Source organism: Bombina bombina, chromosome 4 (genome assembly GCF_027579735.1).
Source record: "Bombina bombina isolate aBomBom1 chromosome 4, aBomBom1.pri, whole genome shotgun sequence".
NCBI lineage: Eukaryota > Metazoa > Chordata > Amphibia > Anura > Bombinatoridae > Bombina > Bombina bombina.
The window spans coordinates 628,848,359-628,870,168 of record NC_069502.1 but is presented as its reverse complement, the minus strand read 5'-3'; positions in this window follow the sequence as shown (position 1 = coordinate 628,870,168).

Here is a 21,810-nt window from a genome sequence, read left to right as displayed (position 1 = left end):
AGAACTATAGTTCCCAGCTGCTTTAACCACTAACTTTGTTTTCCATAATCTTTTGTCCTTTGCCTCTGTATCTCATCTAATACGGAACTTCAGGGGAATCCAGCTGTACCTAATCTTACATTTCCATCGCTTGTTTCCAAAATTACAAAGAAAGCTTACTAACTACATTATTTGCTTTCTTGTCATTTTTCATACGTATGTTTCAATATAGTTTCTGCTCTATATTTATATCGCTGCTGCAACCTTATATTGGGGTATTTTATATCAGTCATGCATAATTGATTTGCATTCAGAAAGTAAATTAACCCTTTGTATAATAACAAACAACACTCATTTCAACTATTAGATTTAACATACAGAATCTGTTGGACCTGATAGTTAATTGAGACAACAACAACTTTTTATAAAGAAAGAATATAACAGAGACTTTTATATTACAGAATATTACAGAATACCAAGCCTTAAAAAGACAAAGAGCTGTTGTTTGATTACTCAGTACATACTACAAACATGAGTTTAGCTGATTTAACTAATCATGTAAAAGAATTATCTCACAAAGTAGAACAGTTAACCCAGGGTCTGCGTGAATTACAAGTAGAAAACCAAACATTGAAAAATATTATAAAAGAGGGGATGAGAACACCTACTTCCCCCATACAGGTACCAGATCCCCCAATAAGTCCTCCAGACAATTTCTATGGAGATAGGAAGACTTTCCGGCAGTTTTATAATGCCTGTAGATTATTTATTAATTTAAAACCAAAGATGTTTCCTAATGAACGTTCTAAAGTTCTCACTATTATATCATTCCTTAGGAATGAACCTAGAGCTTGGGCGGACACCTTTTTTGAGAGAGATGATCCCATTCTTAACTCCTGTTTTTCTCTGCAATGGCAGAATTATACGAAGATCCTTATCGCCAGCTCACTGCAGAGAACAAGTTACGTAGCCTCAAAACAGAATAAAAAAAAAAGTAGAGGACTACATTTCTGAATTTAAGGTGTGGCAAAAAGATACAGAGTGGAATCAAATCTCCCTCAAAAATCAGTATAGAATTGGCTTATCAGACGGCATAAAAGATGAGCTTGCTAGAATTGACATCCCTGACTCATTAGAAGCTTTAATGGCCTTAACTATAAAAATAGATAGAAGGCTCAGAGAGAGAAAGCAAGAGAAGGATATTCAAGATACACATAGCAAAACACATGCCTCTAGATCTTCAACTTATTAACACAAGAATGAGACCCCAATGGAAATAGGTTTTATTAAAGGACCTCTTTCTACTGATGAAAAAAATTGTAGAAAAGAAAAAGGTTTATGTATGTACTGTGCATCAAAAGAACAGCATAACAGAATGTCCATCATTGAGAAAACAGAAATCGGGTAAACTTCATGGGAATACTTACGTTATTACCTTACCAAATGAACATCCCACTTATTTCACTTTAAATTTCTCTCTACAGTGGGATCTACATCGCTATAATAAGGATGCCATTCTTGACTCAGGAGCATTCGCCTGCTATATAGATAAAAATGTTGTAAAATAATAGAAAATTCCCTATATCATTAAAAAAAAAAAGTCTCAGTTCGTCTTATTGACGGTAATCCTTTACAAGGAGGGTTGGTCAAATATCAAACCATTCCCCTATTGGTTACGACCACCAATAGTCACAAAGAATTTCTAACATTTGATATCATAGCATCTCCAATCTTTCCTATTATCCTAGGATTGCATTGGTTGAGGTTACATCAACTTGAGGTTGTATGGTCCAACAATGGTATATCATTTACTTCCCAATATTGCAAGACTACTTGTCTACCCTCACTTCACATAATGCTTGCTATGGAAAATACTATTCCTTCTAAATACAGAGAATTTTCACGAGTATTTGATATAAAGGAGGCTGAGGTATTACCTCCTCACAGGGACTATGATTGTCCTATAACATTAATCCCTGGGTCAGATATTCCATATGGGCACATATTCCCCATGTCTGAAAAAGAACTAGAAAGACTAAAGGAATATATCAACGAAGACTTACAAAAAGGGTTCATCCGACCCTCAACTTCTCCTGCAGGCGCAGGAATATTTTTTGTGACTAATAAAGATCAGACGATAAGACCTATAGTGGACTATAGAGAGTTAAATAAAAGAACAATCAAAGACAGGTACCCTCTACCCCTTATACCAGAATTGATAGAGCGGTTACATGGTTCTACCATCTACAGGGAGTGCAGAATTATTAGGCAAATGAGTATTTTGACCACATCATCCTCTTTATGCATGTTGTCTTACTCCAAGTTGTATAGGCTCGAAAGCCTACTACCAATTAAACATATTAGGTGATGTGCATCTCTGTAATGAGAAGGGGTGTGGTCTAATGACATCAACACCCTATATCAGGTGTGCATAATTATTAGGCAACTTCCTTTCCTTTGGCAAAATGGGTCAAAAGAAGGACTTGACAGGCTCAGAAAAGTCAAAAATAGTGAGATATCTTGCAGAGGGATGCAGCACTCTTAAAATTGCAAAGCTTCTGAAGCGTGATCATCGAACAATCAAGCGTTTCATTCAAAATAGTCAACAGGGTCGCAAGAAGCGTGTGGAAAAACCAAGGCGCAAAATAACTGCCCATGAACTGAGAAAAGTCAAGCGTGCAGCTGCCAAGATGCCACTTGCCACCAGTTTGGCCATATTTCAGAGCTGCAACATCACTGGAGTGCCCAAAAGCACAAGGTGTGCAATACTCAGAGACATGGCCAAGGTAAGAAAGGCTGAAAGACGATCACCACTGAACAAGACACACAAGCTGAAACATCAAGACTGGGCCAAGAAATATCTCAAGACTGATTTTTCTAAGGTTTTATGGACTGATGAAATGAGAGTGAGTCTTGATGGGCCAGATGGATGGGCCCGTGGCTGGATTGGTAAAGGGCAGAGAGCTCCAGTCCGACTCAGACGCCAGCAAGGTGGAGGTGGAGTACTGGTTTGGGCTGGTATCATCAAAGATGAGCTTGTGGGGCCTTTTCAGGTTGAGCATGGCGTCAAGCTCAACTCCCAGTCCTACTGCCAGTTTCTGGAAGACACCTTCTTCAAGCAGTGGTACAGGAAGAAGTCTGCATCATTCAAGAAAAACATGATTTTCATGCAGGACAATGCTCCATCACACGCGTCCAAGTACTCCACAGCGTGACTGGCAAGAAAGGGTATAAAAGAAGAAAATCTAATGACATGGCCTCCTTGTTCACCTGATCTGAACCCCATTGAGAACCTGTGGTCCATCATCAAATGTGAGATTTACAAGGAGGTAAAACAGTACACCTCTCCGAACAGTGTCTGGGAGGCTGTGGTTGCTGCTGCACGCAATGTTGGTGAACAGATCAAAACACTGACAGAATCCATGGATGGCAGGCTTTTGAGAGTCCTTGCAAATAAAGGTGGCTATATTGGTCACTGATTTGTTTTTGTTTTGTTTTTGAATGTCAGAAATGTATATTTGTGAATGTTGAGATGTTATATTGGTTTCACTGGTAAAAATAAATAATTGAAATGGGTATATATTTGTTTTTTGTTAAGTTGCCTAATAATTATGCACAGTAATAGTCACCTGCACACACAGATATCCCCCTAAAATAGCTATAACTAAAAACAAACTAAAAACTACTTCCAAAACTATTCAGCTTTGATATTAATGAGTTTTTTGGGTTCATTGAGAACATGGTTGTTGTTCAATAATAAAATTAATCCTCAAAAATACAACTTGCCTAATAATTCTGCACTCCCTGTATACCAAACTTGATTTGAGGGGAGCCTATAATTTGATACGAGTACGGTCAGGGGACGAATGGCTCACCGCCTTTCGCACAAGATATGGCCTCTATGAGTATATGGTGATGCCATTCAGGCTATGTAATGCCCCAGCCACTTTTCAACGGTTCATCAATGATGTGTTTAGAGATCTGTTGGATACATTTGTTGTCATCTATTTGGATGACATCCTAATATATTCAGATAACATAACTGATCATGTACAACATGTAAGAACCGTACTATCACGTCTACAAGCACATCATTTATACGCAAAACTCAAAAAATTTATTTTCCATAGTTCAGAGATACATTTTCTCGGTTACCATATAACACCCCAAGGTATCAACATTGAAAAATTGAAGGTTCAGGCCATATTGGATTGGCCAACACCTAAGAATAAAAGACAAGTCCAACGGCTGTTAGGATTTGCAAACTTTTATCGAAAGTTTATTAGGAAATTTTCTCTTATTACAAAACCTCTAACTGAGTTAACCAAAGACTCTATACCTTTTAAATGGGGGACAGTAGCCGAAAAAGCCTTCATGTTCCTAAAAAATGCTTTTGCAACTGCTCCTATATTATCTCATCCAGATCCTCAACAACAATTCACCTTGGAGACTGATGCATCTGATTATGCAATTGGATCAGTTATTTCCCAAAGGTCACCTTCTACAGGTTTGCTTCATCCAGTTGGGTACTATTCACATGTCTTAACGACATCTGAACTAAATTATCATGTAGGGGGAAAAGAACTGTTAGCTATGAAGAGTTCCCTAGAGAACTGGCGACACCTACTTGAGGGCACAAACGAACCCATACTGATCTATACTGATCACCGTAACCTACAATATCTTAAAACAAATAGAACCTTAACAAATACAATGGAGCTTATTTTTTCTCAGTTTAACTATACCATAACCTATAGACCTGCAGAAAAAAACATCAAAGCTGAGACTTTATCCCGATTACCTGAAGAACCCACAACAAAACCTATTGAAGGTACTATAATACCAGTAGATAGAATAATTGGTATGCTAACACCCACAAAACAAAGATTTGTAAAGGAACAGACATTGGATGCAACAAAACATAACCATCAACTGGAGACAAATACAGATGGTTTATTGTATGATGCGTCAAAAATATATGTACCTCCTAACTTAAGAAACCTCATACTGTATTTATCACATGATACACAACTAACAGGACATCAAGGTGTAAATAAAACATCTGAACTCATCAAGAGATCCTATTGGTGGCCATCCATTACAAAGGATGTAAAAGAATATATAGAAACCTGTGAAATCTGTAGGTATGTAAAACCGAAAGGAAAAAACCTACCGGTTACTTACTCTCCTTACCTATCCCAACCAGGCCTTGGGAAGATATATCCATCGATTTTATAGTAGACCTACCCATCTCTGATGGGAATAATACCATTGTAGTAGTAGTGGATTACCTATCAAAAATGGCACACTTTATTCCTTTTCATAAGGTGCCTACGAGTATGGAAACAGTTACCCTTTTGATACAACATATTATCAAATTACATGGTATCCCTACCACTATAACCTCTGACCGGGGAATCCAATTTACTTCCAAGCTTTGGAAGCAGTTGGGGAAAGCTCTCCAATTTGAACAGAGGTTATCCACATCGTTCCATCCTCAGGCGAACAGGCAGACGGAACGGACCAATCACTGGTTAGAAGAATATATCAGATGCTACTGCACTCAAAATCAGGATAATTGGTCTACCCTTCTACCTTTAGCTGAATTCTCCCACAACAATGCTGTTCACTCTTCTAAAAGGCTTACACCATTTTATGCGAACTATGGATTCCATCCATCTTTTCATCTACTTCCAACTCCTTCCCATGATTGTCCGGTCGTTGATGATTTAACCAACACTATTAAAGATACGTTCGCTCTATTAGCAGATAACATCCAAATCACGCAAAATCGTCAAAAGAAATACTACGATCTAAGAAGGAAGCCATCGCCTCCTTATGCCATAGGAGATTTGGTATGGTTATCAACCAAACATCTGCGTCTGTCCCTAGTAAGAAATTCAATAGGAACTACATTGGTCCTTTTCCCATCAGTAAGGTTGTCAATGAAAATGCTGTAACCCTTCAACTTCCAGAGACTTACAAAATCCACCCAACGTTCCATACCTCCTTGTTAAAACCCTACAAACATCATCGGGATCAAACTCATCCTTTGGCTGATCCCCCTCCTATTGTTCCTGATGTGGAATATGAAATTGAGCAGATTTTGGACTCTAGGAAAAGGTTTGGGACTCTTCAATACCTCATAAGGTGGAAGGGGTTTTCTCTTGGGAACCTGCAAGGAATCTGTCGGCTCCGCGGTTACTGTCCCTTTTTCATAGACGTAACCCTGATAGACCCCGTTCCTGAACCCCAGAGGGGTTCCTTCAGAGGGGGGGTTCTGTAATAAACTTCTCCTTTAAGGGGCGTGACTGGGGTTAATAAGCAGCCTACTTAAGGATTCACATTGGATACACTAGTTGCTTGGTATTGAAGCAGTAATCAGTATTTGGCCTCCTAATCACACCTGTGATCCTTTTTTCTCTGACTGCTTTTCAGCACAGCCTCAGCGTAACTTGCTGCTTGCTTTGTGTGAGCATTACCTCCTGCACCTGAACAGCAATCCTCCTCTCCAGCTGTCACTCACTGAAGCTCAACCCCCAACAACAGAATCAGCACATCCGGAACTCCCTGCACAGCACAAGTGAGGTTTGTGGTTACTCTCCTACAGGAACAAACTTTATATGTGTCAACTATAGAACTATAGTTCCCAGCTGCTTTAACCACTAACTTTGTTTTCCATAATCTTTTGTCCTTCGCCTCTGTGTCTCATCTAATAAGGAACTTCAGGGGAATCCAGCTGTACCTAATCTTACATTTCCATCACTTGTTTCCTAAATTACAAAGTAAGCTTACTAACTACCTTATTTGCTTTCTTGTCATTTTTCATATGTATGTTTCAATATAGTTTCTGCTCTATATTTATATCGCTGCTGCAACCTTATATTGGGGTATTTTATATAAGTCATGCATAATTGATTTGCATTCAGAAAGTAAATTAACCCTTTGTATAATAACAAGCAACACTCATTTCAATTATTAGATTTAACATACAGAATCTGTTGAACCTGATAGTTAATTAATGAGACAACAACAACTTTTTATAAAGAAAGAATATAACAGAGACTTTTATATTACAGAATATTACATCATGACTGTCTATTCTAGTGCCAGGAAGATGTGGGGGGTTGGCTTTCGTAACAACCCTGTTTGGGTTATAGTGATTAGGGGAAGAGAGAAAGAACAGCGGGCAAGAGTCGCTCGAGTTATAAGGAAAGAAGAGAAGGGCGGCGGAGAGAGGAGGGATAGAGCCTTCTGCAATAGGCCAGTAGAATAGTTGTGAAAATGGGAGGAGCAGACTTACTATACCCTAACATACAGTAATGACCATGATTGCTAGGGTGTATGGCGATAGCAATATTATCCTCTGTGTTAGCTGGGTGAGCTTTGGGAGTAACTGCAGCTTAATTCTAAACTCCTGTCACAAGTAAATGGGTGCAAGTGGTATATATCCTGTACACCAGCAGAAATTTTTACAAAAGAGCACAAACATATACCGTGACATAATAATAACAGTTATTGAACATACAGTGAACTTAGTTCTATTGAGAGAATATGCTGAAAACACTAGTTCGGGGGTCTGATCTCCAGGTCATTAGGTTTATGCTATAAGGTATAATAACAGAGTAAGCTGTTGACATAAAAGTCAAAAAAATGGATACCTATTTAACAATAATATTAATGTAAAGATCCTTATGACAATAAGAGTATTAATAAATATTTGCCAGAAACTGATACTAGTAACAAAGAAGTTAGACAGTGCAGTATTTGTTTGTAGTGTGTATAACTTAGATTTTAACATTTTGCTATATTTAGGGAGACTATGCAACAAAAATCCTGATTGAGACAAATGACTAACTAACAAACAAAGAAACAGCCTAGATCAAAATAAAAGTCCTAATCTGACTGGGGAGACTAATGTATCTGACATAACAGTCATCATAAATATCTCCCAGATCCAATAAATATCTGCTGAAGCCTTGTCTGCCTTAGACAGACATGGTGACAAGAACATAAGCTGCAATATAGATCAGTTGGTGTGTATATACATATGTTGTGTTCAGAGAACAGAGTGTCATAAAGTAGATTGTAACATAAACAAAGGAATCTCACCTCATGTACCCCATGAGACGATCTAAGCTGTTGTGAACTTCTTTAAGAACTGTCTTCTAGCCAATGCCTTTAACCGATGCCACACCAGTCCCTGAGAGCTGCACTGGAACGAAGGAATCATAGAACCATGAAGAAAGGCTCCACATAGAGCCTCCGTGCCATGAGGTTGGGTGATCGCAGACATCTGCCCATCTAGGAGGCAGAATACCTAAGTCTACTCTGTAAATCAGCCTATGTGATGTCACTCTCATTTGATCCTCCAGGTAGGTGCTTAGCTCTGAATCTTCGACTGACTTAGTCTCCGAAGCAGTAAATCCAGGACCCGGTACTCTTAGGCTGTCTTGCAGTTTCTCACAGCTTGGATTATAATGCTGCCTACATATTTCTACAAGAGCAGCAGCTGTTTTCATGGGAACAGAGATTTCTGGAACATTTAGGGACTGCATAGAAATAGTGCTAGAGGATCCTAGTTTGTCGCCGCCATCTTGCCTATCATGTGGGGCGGAAAACTGTTCACGCAGTTGCATAAGTAGAAAGCTCATTTCTGAGAAGTGATCTTCCAGGATCCCACAGAAAACATCCTCGAACCTGTGTAGTGCAGCCTCCAAATCCATTATTAAGAGAAGGGTTCTTCAAAAATTTTAGAAGGGATTATAGCCAAACTGTTTCATAAGATAAACCAGGCCCCAGAACGTAATGCGACTAATATAGCTTCATAGTCCACAGATTAAAGATTTGTTCATTAAAGAGTTAACAAACATGATTACCCTTAACTTCTGAGGAGTTTAAAAGTTTAGGTCATTAGAGAATTGTATCTTTACTCATCTTTAGTTAGTTATAGCATAGGAGCTCCATGAACACATGTCTGCTCTCCTTGCTAGTTAGCTCCGCCCCCCAACTTTTTACCAACTTTATTTATACCCTGTCACTAAACGCCGCCACTATAATAAAATGTTTAACCCCTATCCCGCCGCTCCTGGACCCCGCCGCAACTTAAATAAAGTTATTAACCCCTATCCCACTGCTCCTGGACCCGCCGCAACATAAATAAACTTATTAACCCCGATCCCGCCACTCCCGGACCCCGCCACAATCTAAATAAATGTATTGACCCCTATCCGGCCACTCCCGAACTCCGCCACAACCTAAATAAATGTATTAACCCCTAAACCTCTGGCCTCCCACATCACTACCACTAACTAAACCTATTAACCCCTAAACCGCCAGCCCCCAGCATCGCCATAAACTAAATTAAGCTATTAACCCCTAAATCTAACAAGCCGCTACCTTTAAATTAAAATTACAACGTCCCTATCTTCAAATAAATTTTAACTTACCTGTAGAATTAAAATAAACTATTTTTGAACTAGTAATTAACCTACCCTAACTATTATACTACAATTAAATTAAACTACCAATAAAATTAACTACTATTAAACATTATTAAAAATTACTAAATTACCAAAAAAAATAAACGCAAAATTACAAAAATAAAAAACACTAAATTGCGAAAACAAATAAACCACATTATCAAAAATAAAAAAGAATTACACCTAATCTAATAGCCCTATCAAAATAAAAAAAGCCCCCCCAAAATAAAAAAACCCTAGCCTACATTAAACTACCAATGGCCCTTAAAAGGGCCTTTTGTGGGGCATTGCCCCAAAGAAATCAGCTCTTTTACCTGTAAAAAAATACAAACACCCCCAACAGTAAAACCCACCATCCAACCAACCCCCCCAAATAAAAACCTATCTAAAAAATCTAAAATAACCTAAGCTCCCCATTGCCCTGAAAGGGGCATTTGTATTGGCATTCCTCTTAAAAGTTCATTTAGATTTTTTATCTGCCCAGACCCTAATCTAAAAATAACCCCCCCCCCCCCAAAAAAAATTAAATAAAACTAACACTAAACAAACATAAGGCTGCACAACGGGTTCAAATGAATAACATAGGTTTATTATTGTAGTAAAACCTAGACAGACATAGACAGGTGGGTAGTCTAAACCTAACACTAAACCCTGAAGATCCACTTACAGTTATTGAAGTCCCGCTTGAAGGATCCATCCAGCTGGCAATAAGTCTTCACTTGGGTGGCCTCTTCCATCTTCTTCCAGCATCCAGGCAGCAAGAAGTCTTCATCCAGACAACATCTTCTATCTTCATCCAGCCGGCACGTAGCAGGTCTATCCTGAAGAAATCCAGCGAGGAACTCCTCTTCATACGGTCGCTGCTGTAAACTGGAACTTCAATGCAAGTGATGTCATCCAAGATGGCGTCCCTTGCATTCCTATTGGCTGAAAGGTTCCAATCAGCCAATAGGATTAGAGCTGCTAAAATCCTATTGGCTGTTCTAATCAGCCAATAGGATTTGAGCAGCTCTCATCCTATTGGCTGGTCCAATCAGCCAATAGGATTTGAGAAGCTCTCATCCTATTGGTTGTTCCAATCAGCCAATAGGATGAGAGCTTAATCCTAATGGCTGATTGGAACAGGTTTTTTTATTGGGGGGTTGGTTAGTTGGTTGGTGGGTTTTTCTGTTGTGCAATGTTTGTATTTTTTTTACAGGTAAAAGAGCTGATTTCTTTGGGGCAATGCCCCACAAAAGGCACTTTAAGGGCCATTGGTAGTTTATTGGTAGTTTATTGTAGGCTAGGTTTTTTTTTATTTTTGGGGAGCTTTTTTATTTTGATAGGGCTATTAGATTAGATGTAATTCTTTTTTATTTTTGATAATGTGTCTTTTTTTGGTAATTTAGCATTTATTTTTTATTTTTTTGGTAGTTTAGTAATTTTTAATAATGTTTAATAAAATATTTAAATAATTTGAGTAGGGTTATGTTTTCTTTAATATGTAATTTAGTTAATTTAATTGGTAGTTTAATTTAATTGTAGTATAATAGTTTTGGTTGGTTAATTAACAGTTTAAAAATAGTTTATTTTAAATCTACAGGTAAGTTTAAATTTATTTTAAGATAGGGATGTTGTAATTTTAATTTAAAGTTAGCGGCTTGTTAAATTTAGGGGTTAATAGCTTAATTTAGTTTATGGCAATGTGGGGGGTTGGTGGTTTAAGGGTTAATAGGTTTAGTTAGTGGTAGTGATGTAGAAGACCAGAAGTTTAGGGGTTAAATCATTTATTTAGGTTGCAGCGTGGTCCAGGAGCGGCGGAATAGGGGTTAATAACATTTTGTAGGTGGTGGCGATGTTGGTGGCGGCAGATTAGGAGTGTTTAGACTCGGGGCTTATGTTAGGTGTAAACGTCACTTGTTTTCAACCATAGAAATCAATGGGATATCTAGCAGCATCGAACATAAGCTTTCAGTGCTTTCAAACTCCCATTGATTTATATGGCATCCGCGGACTCCAGGGTGAATTACACCTAATCTAATAGCCCTATAAAAATAAAAAAGCCCACCCAAAATAAAAAAAACCCTAGCCTACATTTAACTACCATTAGCCCTTAAAAGGGCCTTTAGTAGGACATTGCCCTAAGTTAAACAGCTCCTTTACCTGTAAAAAAAATACAAAGACCCTCCAACAGTAAAACCCACTACCCAACCAACCCCCAAAAATAAAAAAACCTAACTCTAACAAAAAACTAAGCTACGCATTGCCCTGAAAAGGGCATTTGTATGGGCATTGCCCTTAAAAGGGAATTTATCTTTTTTGCATTGTCCTTAAAAGGGCATTTAGCTCTTTTACATTGCCCTGAAAAGGGTATTTAGCTCTTTTAAGAAAAGATGGAGCCGCCAGAATGAAGATCATTGAAGCGGGGCTTCAGCAACTGTGAGTACCTAAAGAGTGGTTAGTGTTAGTTTTTTTTTAAGATTTTTGGGTGGGTTTTTTTTTTAGGGGTTGGGCATTTCTTAAAAGAGCTAATTGCCCTTTTAAGGGCAAGAAAAATTGCTAAATGCCCTTTTAAGGGCAATGCCCATACAAATGCCCTTTTTCAGGACAATGGATAGATTAGAGTTAGGTTTTTTTATTTTGTGGGGTTGGTTGGGTGGTGGGTTTTACTGTTGGGTAGGATCTGATTTCTCCAGGGCAATGCCCTACAAAAGGCCCCTTTAAGGGCTATTGGTAGTTTATTATAGATTAGGTTTTTTTATTTTGGGCTGTTTTTTTTTTTTTAAATGGGTACTAGAATAGGAATAATTGTTATTATTTGGGATAATTTGTTATTTTGGGGTGGGTTTTTCTTTTTAGAATAGCCATTTTTATTTTTAATGAGCAGCAAAAGAGCTGAATGCCCTTTAAAGGGCAATGCCCATACAAATGCCCTTTCAGGGCATTGGATAGATTAGGTTTTACTTTATTTTTATTTTGTGGGTTTGGGGGTTGGGGGTTTGTATACTGTTAGGGAGTGTTTGTTTTTCTTTTGTAGGAAAAGAGCCGTTATCTTTAGGGCAATGCCCTACAAAGGCCCTTGCAAGGGCCCTTGGTAGTTTATTATAGATTAGGGTTTTTTATTTTGGGGTGTTTTTTTTTTTTTAATGGTATTAGAATAGGAATATTTTTTATTGTGTTGGATACTTTTGTTTCTTATTTTTTGTAATGGTAGGCTTTTTTATTTTTGTAATTTTAGTGTATGGCAGCTTAGGTTTTATTTCACAGGTAAATTTGTATTTATTTTAACTAGGTAGTTAGTAAATAGTTAATAACTATTTATTGACTAGTCTACCTATTTAAAATAAATACAAACTTACCTGTGAAATAAAAATAAAACCTAAGCTAGCTACAATATAACTATTAGTTATATTGTTGCTAGCTTAGGTTTTATTTCACAGGTAAGTATGTATTTAGTTTTAAATAAATATTATTTAGTTAATAATTGTAACTTTAATTTAGTTCTATTTTAATTGTTTTAAAGTTAGGGGGTCTTAGGTTTAGGGTTATGGTTAGGGTTAGGTTTAGGGTTAGGTTTAGAGTTAGGTTTAGGGGTTAATAGTTTAATTTAGGTTGTTGCGATGTGGGGGCTGGCGGTTTAGGGGTTAATAGGTTTATTTAGTCGTAGTGATGTGGAAGGCCAGAGTTTTAGGAGTTAATAACTTTATTTAGTGGTGGCGATGTCAGGGAGCCACAGAGTAGGGGTTAATAGATTTATTATAGTGTGGGTGATGTTGGGGTGCAGGGGAATAGGGGTTAATAACTTTAGTATAGTAGCGGCGATATCGGGAGTGGCAGATTAGGGGTTAAGAGATTTATTTTGGTGGTGGCAAAATTGGGAGTGGCAGATTAGGGGTGTTTAGAAGTGGGGTTTATGCTAGGGTGTTAGGTTTAAACATAACTTCTTTTCATCAATGGGGCTGCATTAAGGAGCTTTTCATTTTTCATTTGGCAATCACAGGTGTTTTTTTCTAATACTCCCTCCCCATTGATGACTATGGGGAAAGCGTATGTATGAGCACGTCAAAGCAGCGCTTGTATTTTGTGCGGTATGGTGTTCAACGCAATCATATGGCACGCACAAGCCGGCTGTTTCAAAACTTGTAATGGCAGCGCAATGGAGTGTGAAATAATGCAACTTTTGTTGTGTTCATTTCTCATCCCGTTGCGTCCATAACTTGTAGTCTACCTGATTGGCTCTTCAATTCTCCAATCATTAAAGTTTACTTGTAAAGGTTGTTTGCTCTTTTAAGGTGGTTTATTTAGTTCAGGTGGTATAATAGGTTATATTTATTCCTTTTCAGGCTCATCTTAATCCTTCCTAATAGTAACTACCTAAAATAGCAAAATCTTATATCTAATTAATAAAACAATTTCTTATGGGTTAGTTTAAAATCTTTCCTAAAACTTAACAGGAATATTTAGTGGTAAGTGAATAATAAGAGATACATATGACAAGAGCTGGACAGGTACTACAGTTAACCTCTCAAATATATAGATCATGTAGATTAAATCAGCAGATAACAACAGGAATCCCTCAATAGTTTATTCACAATCGTGTGCATATATTTAATAATGGTGGTATAGAAAATCGGAATGACCATCTTTAATATTACTTCCTAGTTAACAGGCAAGAATAAGGGAAATTGCCATAGATATTTACTACTTTAAGTTAGAAACTGTGTTATATCCAGTTCAGAATTCAACTAATTTCGGTAAATCATATTAAAGTTATATATGAACTCAGCCTCTTTTTCAGAAGTTCATTTTCATAATTTCCCCCTTTTCAGTTTTCTTTCAATCTGAAAGGTCCCCAGTATTTAATGTCTTTCAAGCTATTCCCATGAATTTCTCTAAAATGGCTGTACAATTGGATATCTAAGTTCCTTTTTTCTATGTTGCAAAGATGCTCCCTGATCCTGTCCATGAGATTCCTTGTCGTTTCACATATATATACTATGCACGAACACTGTAACATATATATCACCCCCTTATGGATGCATCTGATTATATCATTGATCTCATATTCATTTTTTAGGGATGGAATAGCAAAGGTCTTCTTTTTACTGCTATATCTTTATTCCCTACACAATAAACATGGGAAAGAAAACCTTTGATTTTCTTTTCTTCCAGATCTCTGACTGTACTCTTTCTCGGGGGCTTCTTAAAGGGATAGTACTCAAAGTACAATGCGGGCTAATGCATTTGTTGCCGGGTTGTAGCTCCATGGCATGAACCCTTTGGACTATTATCTGTTTGAAATGTTAACCTTTTTGTGCAGTCTTATTTGACTTTTTGCCAACTTATTTAACATCAATGGACTTCTGGTATAACCCACTTTGGTACATGGGGGAGCTGGGGCAGAATAGGGGCAGAATAGCTGAATAGAGCTAGACCATGCATGGCTGTTCTTGTTTTCTGTGAGCTTAACCCTTGCCCTGCTGGCTACTTGTTCTAACTGATTAACAACAGGCAACTTTAACAGCTGCAGATGTTGAGCCAACGCCTAACACTGGAACTGTACTACTTTGGTTGGCCGCTCCAGGACTAAGACTTAATGGAAAAAATTGTCATCTCCTAATTAGATCCCTGTCAACTTTATTATATAATTTATCCTTGCCCCACTCCTAATGTTATATTGCTTTCTGTTTGACTGTGGCTTATTGTGTGCTCAAAATTTTCAGTTCTCTTTGTCCATTGGAATGTATATAATCTCACTGTACTGCATGATGTTGAAGGCATTTGGGAATAGCTGCCAGACATATCGGCTGTTTTACATTTCTACCTCTTCTAATAGTAGATGTCCTACTTCTCTTAACGCATATAATGGGTTAGTCTACTAGATTTGTCATATAATGGGTTACCACTCATTAGTAACACTACATTTTAGCAGTTAACACTAGGTCCATTCTGCTTGTGTTAGACGTAGTTCTTAGATTGCCTTTGCACACGCTTGAACTGTCTCTGCAAACTGTTGTCTCAACACTTACTCATGTATTTTCTGCTTTCTACACGGCCTGTGCACTAGCATATACCACTTATATATTAATTTACTGCATACATCTCATATTAGGGCAGTAATAACCTGGATCAATTATTCAGTCAGTCACTAGACCAAGGTTTCTTAGAGGAAGAATACTGGGCAATAGAACCTAGCAGCTAATAGGATGGCCCCCCTCCCTCCTAGTGTTTTTCCCCCTAGATATACCTTGGCGGGTTATGAAGGCCTGTTTGTCTTGGATTGTTAAAGAGTATTTGACCACAGATTGCAGGCAAGGTAAATACACCCTTTGTCGTTATTTAAGTGGAAGGAAAATACCATGTTCATCCCAGTGAGCTCTTTACCCCACAACATACCAATGAGTTAAAGTTTGTTGTCACCATTGAGAACATTACTATCACACTGTGTTGATGAATGAGTCATCTGAAGCAATGTTGTTGTATGTTAGGTTGAGTTTAAGTTGGAGTAGTTTAGTTATTTTAATTTTTTTATTATTCCAAATGTTCTCAACAGCAATATCTAGGCGACTTTAACAGCTGCAGATATTGGGTCAATACCTAACACTGGATCTGCACTATTTTGAATGGTCACTTCAGGACTAAGACTTAATAAAAATGGTCATCTCTTGATTAGATCAAGGTCAATTTAATTATATAATTTATCTACCCACACCTAAGGAGATACTGCTTTCTATTTGACTGTGGCTTATTGTATGCTCAAAATTTTCAGCTCTTTTTTATCCATTGGAAGGTATATTATCTCACTAAACTGCATGATGTTAACGGCATTTGGGAGCAGCTGCCAGACTTATCTGCTGTTTTACATTTCCACCTTTCCTAGTAGTAGATGCCCTACTTTTCTCACTGCGTATAATGGTTTAATTTACTAGATATGTCATGCAAAGAGACACCACTCATCAGTAACACTATATTTTAGCAACTAACAATAAAACTGCTGCTCCAACACTTACGCATATACTTTCAGCACTCTACACGGTTTGTGCACTTGCATATACCACTGATATATTAGGTAACCGCATACATCTCCTACTGGGGCAGTAATACCTGTGACCCCGGATCAACTGTTCAGTCAGTCATCAGACCAGGACTTATTAGAGGAAGATCACTGGGCAATATAACCTAGCAGCTAATGGGATGGCCCCCCTCCCTCCTAGTGTTACTCCCCCTAGATATACCTTGACAGGTTATGCAGGCTGGTTTGTCTTGGATTGTTAAGGAGAATTTAGCCACAGATTGCAGGCAAGGTAAATACACCCTTTGTTATGAATTAAGCAGGAAGGAAATACCAGGCTCATCCCAATGGGCTCTTTACCCCACAACATACCAATGAGTTAATGTTCGTCGTCACCACTGAGAACATTACTATTATACTGCGTTGATGAATGGGTCATCTAAAGCAATTTTGTTTTATTTTAGGTTGAATTTAGTTAAGTTAGAGTAGTTTAGTACTTAGGGAAAAAAAACAACAACACTGTGGTACAGATAAATGGAACATTTACACTTCGTTGAAAATTGAATGCTCTCAAATATGACTACTTCTGGTTTCAATTTATGTTGTCTCGTATCATTAATATGACTTTCTTACTCTTATAGCCACCTTCTTGACACACCCTGCGAGGTGTGATGTTGTTATGCTAAATAAGAATGTACCAATTGTTGGATATAAAAAAAAAAAAAAAAAAAATATATATATATATATATATATATATATATATATATATATATCTTAATATTTATTAGAAGCCTGTACAGTTCCCATGTGAGTGAGGCACAACTTATATCCACACACAAAATATTAAGTCTGGAGTCTATGAATAAGTGCCACTAGGGGGTGCGAAACGCGTCAGACTCCATGCCTGTTGTCTGTCAGCTTTCTCCTGGCTCCACAAGAGCGTTCAGCTTTTGCTGTTTTTACTTGTTTTGCTCTAATAAAATTTGTATTTTTATTATACACTACCCCTTGGAGTGCCTGCCCGGTTCTTTTCTGTTTTCTGACAGTTAGTGACTCGATTCTGCCACTGCTACTGCACTCTGTGATTTGAGGATATGTCTGGATAACCTTTATGAGTCACTTCCGTGACTGATGAGCTGAGGATCGGAAGTTGCTAGGACCAGCGTGTTTGCATAAGTCCGGAGTCACTTTTGTGTGGTTAATGCCTCCGGAGAATAATGCTGAGGGAAGTGGGGTTAGCTATTAATCCTCAGCACTCTGGTGTTTGTTTAGCCTGGCTATGAATATAAAAATGAAATGGGTGGAATTGCTTCCCTATTGGATGGGTCAAAGAAACTTATTTTCATAAACCCTGTCTATTTTTTTTTTCATTGATATACCTTTTAAAAAGCACAAGATTCACACTCAGCTCAGAGAATGCTAAAAACGTTTGTTCCCAATCTCCCATAAATAAATTTGCATAGCTGGGTGTGAATCTTGTGCTCATTGCCATTCCCTCTATCTGTAAATAGTACACACCATTAAATGAGAAATAGTTATGTTCCAATATGAATCTGATACCGCCTAATATTTTTTTGAACCTCTGGTAATTCACTGTTATTACTTAAATTATGAACTGCCTCTAATCAGAAGTTGTGATTAATACTTGTGTACAGCGATGAAACATTGCATGTAGCAAGTAATAAGCCTTCCTCCCACTCTATATCTTCAAATAATCTCAAAACACTACTGGAATCCTTTAAATAGGAGTCAAAATTACCTTACATATTTATGTAAGTAGCCATCTACGTGGATTCTAATAATTAAATCCAAAAAAACAGCTACCATTTCAAAAACATAGAAGGACAACATTCCAGTAGGTCAGTTTCTTAGAATAAGAAAAAAAACTGTTCTTATATGACAGACTTTTAAGAACAGACACAGATCCTAGAACACAGATTTATCGATCACGTATACAATAAGGGAATGATCAAAGATGCAGCAGTTAGAGGAAGAAACACAGAGAGAAAAAGTTTATTAGAATATAAGGACAAAATACAAAGAGGATCTGACTGTGGTCTAAATGTGCCATTTGTGACAGAATATAATGAGGATCATAACATGATCAGAAGAATAATGAGGAAGCACTGGCACTTAATAAAAATAACCCTATTCTGGGCGATAAAATTCCCCCACATCCAAGTAAAGTATATAGAAGAACCAGGAATTTTAAATCAAGATTGTCACCAAGTGAGTTTAAGAAGTCCTAGCGAGAGAGTACAGTCAGAGATCTAGAAAGAAAGGAAATCAAAGGTTTCTTCCCATGCTTATTGTGTAGGGCATGTATATATAGCAGTAAAAAGAAGACCTTTGCTATTCCATCCCTAAAAAATGAATATGAGATCAATGAAATAATCAGATGCACCCATAAGTGGGTGATATATACAGTATGTTACAGTGTTCGTGCAAGCTAATATATATATATATATATATATATATATATATATATATATATATATATATATATATATATATATAGATGAGATGACAAGGACTCTCAGGGACAGGATCAGGGAGCATCATTGCAATATAGAAAAAAGGAATTTAGATACCCAATTGTACAGCTATTTTAGAGAAATTCATGGGAACAGCTTGAAAGTTATTAAATACTAGGGACCTTTCAGATTGAATGAAAACTGAATAGGGGGAAATTATGAAAATGAGGCAAAGTTCATATATAACTTTAATACGATTTACCCAAATTGGTTGAATTCTGAACTGGATATAACACTGTTTCTAATTTCTTCTTACCTGTTAACTATGAAGTAATATTAAAGATGGTCATTTAAATTATCTATACCACCATTATTAAGTATATGCACCCGATTGTGAATAAACTATTGAGGGATTCCTGTTGTTATCTGCTGCTTTGACCTACATGATCTGTATATAGGAGAGGATATCCATAGGACCTGTCCAGCTCTTATGATATGTATCTCTTATTATTCACTTACCACTAAATATTCCTGTTAAGTTTGAGGAAAGATTTTAAACTAACCCGTATGAAATTGTTTTGTAAATTAGATTTAAGATTTTGCTATTTTAGTTTATTATTATTAGAAAAGATTAAGATGAGCCTGAAAAAAGGAATAAATATAACCTATTATACCACCTGAACTAAACCACCTTAAAAGAGCAAACCACCTTTACAAGGAAACTTTAAGGATTGGAGAATTGAAGAGCCAATGAGAGCAGACTGCAGAGGATTTAAATCTGTTTACAACTGACAACCAACCATCTTGATATAGTCCACATACGGGTGAAATGCGTAGGAGGTGGAGGAAGTCAGTTTGACAAGTGCTACACAACTTCATCCACCCACTCAGTGTGAGTGGAAGGAAAGAAGCTCACTAACATAGGAGGAAACTGAGGGACAAGGTCAAGACCCTGCGTATGATAAGTACTAAGTGCAGAGGCAAGGTGGACCGTCCTGAGGGTTATCACCATAAATGTACCGTTATGGTCAGTACTTGTGCAAGTACATGAGTCGTTTGCTAAGGATTGTGAAGGTAATAGGTACAGGTCCGTTAAAATGGACAGAGGTACTAATATTGAGATTGAAGTGAGTGTTAAGACATACTATACTGTATATACAATTGAAAACACCCTGCAGCTTGGGAAATATTCAAAGATTTGGTGCTTTTTTCTATGATGAACTGTTAAACAAAAGCAAAAGGAACATTTGGTGGTTTATATTTGGGCTCCGAATTTTACTATTAGGTTAGGGAGACATCCCTATGTTATTAATTTGTATTTAGGAATATTGTATATTTTAGTGTTTAAGTTGGAACTAATTTTTTTGAATATTTTTAAAACCTAATATATATTGGGAAGTGTGCAATACTTTTTGATAGTTTCTTAAATATACTAATATCCCCTAAACTTTGACTAGAGCAAATTAATTTTATTTAGGGGAATTTCTGAGAATTATTGATTAATTTCTTAAAAGTACTGCAATACCTGAGTGCATTAATTTCCATTTTTTAACGTTTCTAATTATTAATTTGAAATATTATTTAATACATTTTGAAAAATCATTATCGAATTAGAAGTCTTTCTATATATTAAGTCGGTTTTGAAATTAAGACACAGTATAACTGGAGGAGTAGTCATAGTGGTGAAATATTCTCTTTCCTTTAGAGCTACCTGTTTAACCATTGTTTGTCCAGTACTGCCACAACAGGTTTTTTAGACAGGCAGGTTCCCACTATAGGCCAGATCGCACTAATTGTTTTTTTGCTCATGGTAAATGAGCTTAAAGTAAAAAAAATATAATGTCCGGGTTAGTTGTCATACTGCAAGTTGAAAATAAAAAGTTAGTGCAGAGCAAAAGACTCAGGTGCACTCACTTCAGGACTTTGGATATCATGACCACTCTAACTTTTTCTCCCCATAAATTTCTGTGGGGTGAACTGAAAAAAACCTATTAGTTATCACCTGTGCCCTAAACCGACACTGTGCTAAATCAACTGCTCTAAACTCAAATGTGTGTTAGAAATACATCAAATATTTATGTTCTTCACATAAAAGAAAATGTTATTTTTATTTTAAATATATATATATATATATATATATATATATATATATATATATATATATATATATATATGACTATTGTTTTGTAAAATAAATATCTTTACCTATATATCTATTTGAAAAAAAAAAAAATATATATATATATATATATAAAGAACATTTTTTTTCTAAATATATACAAATATGTGTGCACTCTACTAATAGGAAATAGGATCAAAACAAGTGCTTGCAGTCATAAACAGTTAATGAAAAACGTTAAATAAGAGAAAAATAATCACTATATATGTGATTATTCAAGAATGACAGGGCAGCACTCAGAACCAAAATTTGAAAGAAAGTTTTATTTAAACCCCTTCACAAGTGTCAGACACACAACTACACCAAACTGGAAACAAAAGAAAAAAAATCACATATACTGTACATAAAGTATCAAAACAGCAAATCCAGGCCTGGAAATCAGTGGTATAATCAGGGAGCAAGTACAGGGTTAAAAATGAGCACATAAGTGTTAACATGCTCAAACCCTATAGTACATAATTAATGCACAGATCCTATACACCCTACAACCTAGGGAAATAAGCAATGCATAGGGCTCCTTGGAAATGCTGCTGAGCCGCACAGAACACAGATTGTCAGTCCAGTTGGAGCAACAGTGACTATCTTCAAAGTCACAGATGGTTTTCTTCCGTATTAGTGCCCCATCAAGCACCCAGTTTGGCACCTCCAGGAAACATATGAACAAGCGTGAATGGCAAACAGAAGCCTCCAGATACACTGAAGATC